Genomic DNA, 3314 nt, shown 5'->3' with positions numbered 1-3314 from the left:
ATTCTTTGTCAGATAAGTCATCGGCCCCCCACACATTGCCTCCGTTCACACTTTAGATTAAATAAGGTTTGTTTTTGTACTCAGCAGAATTGAGGAATATGCACTCTTTAATTTTTAATGACACTTTAAAACAAAATTAAACTGTGTTTTCATTCTTGGTTCCAGATCTGCTTCTGTTCAGCTTTTATCTTATTGGCTTCAGATGTTTTTGAACCAGTTTGGGGTTAAAGATGCAGCTATTTGTGACATAATTAATCAGCTGAATTCATTAAGGAAGTTCTTTTTATTTTTATTTTTTTTACTTGACCCTCCTGATGTCCTTGGGTCAAAATAATCAACGAGGCCTCTTCAGCCATTCTTATCTGCACTGCCGTTACAACAAATACACACACTGTGACATAATATAATATTTAATGTTTTTTTTTCTTTTAATAAGATAAGAGGGCATACTGCTGAGTGAAATGTGATTACATGGCCTCATTTGAGCGTAGATTTATCATATTTGCAAACAGACCTCCATCATCTAAAAAATAAATCTCTGCAGTCTCAAGGAAGATGTTCTTGTTTCAGATTTCTCACATCTTATCTGACGTGTTGCTGGGTCAGGTTTTAAACATTTATTTATAACTCATTTTATTGCTGCTGCTATTACTAATATAACATATATTTACTAGCAGACCCTCAAATCCTGTAGTATTCAGACCATTTTTACAAGATATCAGATATTTTTGTTGACATGCTGTATCTTGAGAATCAAATGTTTTTTTTTAATATAACTATCTTTGAACATATTTTAGTCACTGGTGTAATAAAATAATCTTATTACCTTCCATACATTTTTTATGGCATTGTGTTTGTTAGCAAATGTGCTTCACTACACATTTGTTCCCATTTATCAGGGAATGTTTAGTATTTAGTTCTGCTTCTCATTTCAGTTTTATATGTAATGTTGATCAGATGATATGATGTAGGTGAGATGAGATTTTCTGGCTTTAAACATAATTTTTGTCTGTGCTTTGTTAAAATTATTTAGCTAGTTATAGAAACTTTCCTTTTCAATCAGATTCTGATTTGTTTTGTGATTTGAAATGAATACAGTTTAAATGCTTGCAACTCATTTTACCAACAAAACTTAATAAGAAACTGAAAATATTTGGAACATAATGGTAAAATTTAGTGGATCAGCAGGAAACACTGTCTAGCTGTCAGGATAGGATCAGGTTCTCAACTGACTAACCTAGTTAAATAAAGGTCAAATAAAAACAACAAGAATCTGTAGATTGTCATGCCTTTTGATTACTTCATTATATAAATCACTTGTAAATTTTTGTAAAAAAAAAACCTTTATTCAGCAGCTCAGACAAAACAACTTATCCACCCAAACCAAGATGATGTGACCCAATGAGAGTAAATATTCACCAAGATTGAGTTACAGAAGAGCTTCAAATATTGATTCACCATTTGCTCTAGGGCTGCATAATGTATCACAAGTTTATCTTCATTGCGATATCAGCCTGTGCAATAGGCATACTGCAAAAAACTGCAATAAATGGTCAGCTCAAATATTTGTATAAGTATATAAGTTTTGTCAGCATCAGTCTGATAAAAAAAATGGACCCGAGATACCACATCAAATTAAATTATTACCACTTGGTCAGTGGAGAAAATGTTGGACAACTGCAATGAAAGAATCTGCAGTTAGATTTAGTGTTTTTTTAACTTTTATTTAAAATTATTATTTTCAGATGTTTTTATTATTTAATAAAAATACTAATATTAAGGGACATTGTTCAGTATTTAGAGCATCAGAAAAGGTTTCATGGGGGTGATGTTTTAAAGTCATTAAGAATAGCTTGGGGTTTCAGCAGGTATGTGTAGATGAGTTGATTGATTGATAATTTTATTGTTCCCAATGGGAAATAAATTTGCGGCACATCCACATATTAAAAAAGAAGAAGAAAAAGAGAGAAAAAAAGATTGCACTTAAATAAAACTGTCACGTTGAAATGGAAAGACATCAACACTGCATACATTTTTATTCGTTTATTTATCGCAAGTTATATAACCATTGCAATATTAAGCACAGTTATTGTAGGGTTTGCTGGTACGCAGCCCTGATTTGTTCAGTAGACATGCTGTCATATTTTATTCAGCAGAGGAATTAAACCACAAGGTTTACTTGATGATAACGTTGTTTGCCCTGACAGTTTTTTTGTTTTTTACAGTCCTTTCTCTGTAGCATGTTGTCCATCTGTGTTGTTGTAATGCTGGCTCCCACGTTGCCTGGTTGTAATCCCTGGAGCATGACCCTTCCAACATGGTGTGTCTCCTCTGTAGAGCGGCCGCCAGTTCTGATTCTGGCATGTGGCGTGAAGCTTCTCTTGGCACCAGTTGTTTGTGCCCATTTGGGGTGTAAACAACGGTGTCACCATAATGAATCATCATCACTGGGTTTTTACTATAAACTGAGCACAGTGGAAGCATGGCGAGTTAATTTTTTTAATTTCACTTTATTTGCCTAAGCTGTCGGTTTAGAGGAGGGATAAAATTCACCGGTAACCAATGTTTTGTTTAGTGTTTGTTGCCACAAAAGAACATTTGTTTTTGTCAAATATCAGAGTGTGCGTCTTCAGAGTAAATGTGGCCGTGTCTTTTCCAAACTTCACACAGTTGAGAGGAACCTTTATAGACACATCTTGAAAATGTCAGGCCACTTAAACAGTGTCGCACTGTTCCCACCTCTGTTACCAGAGAAACAAGCCCTGCAGGAGGAGAAATCAAAATTGCATCCCTTCAGAGTGAAAACTGTGTGATATCTGAGTGAAGAACGAGGGAGAGAGAGAGGGATTCACACTGCAAGACCAGGACCTTTTTTTATCTTTATTGTCTAGTATTTCTCGTTTTGTTCCATTTACAGCTTTTTTCCCCCATTTTGATTTGCATTTTTATGAGCGAAAGGAAGCTTTTTCTTATAAATTTTGTAGAAAACAGGATTGCTGCACTGCAGAGCCTAGATATAATTTGTGTGTTTTGTCCTCATCTGTTGCTTATAAATATTTTAAAAACACGAATAGTAGGTGGAAGTTCATTTAGTATAATTTTAGAAAGGTAGCTGTAAATTTAGACAAAACTTCTATATTTAAAAAAAACTAAAGTCTGAAACTGTCTCTACAAAGTTAAGCCACTGTTTTGCCAAAACGGTTGATATTCATGAGTCTGTTCTTCCTGATTCTTAGTTTAAAATGTCAGGGGGAGTTCTCTTTTGTTCACCCTCTGTGTGTGTGTGTGTGTGTGTGTGTGTGTGTGTGTGTGTG

This window comes from Austrofundulus limnaeus, unplaced genomic scaffold, assembly GCF_001266775.1.
Source record: "Austrofundulus limnaeus strain Quisiro unplaced genomic scaffold, Austrofundulus_limnaeus-1.0 Scaffold296, whole genome shotgun sequence".
NCBI lineage: Eukaryota > Metazoa > Chordata > Actinopteri > Cyprinodontiformes > Rivulidae > Austrofundulus > Austrofundulus limnaeus.
Note: the sequence above shows the minus strand (reverse complement) of the source record.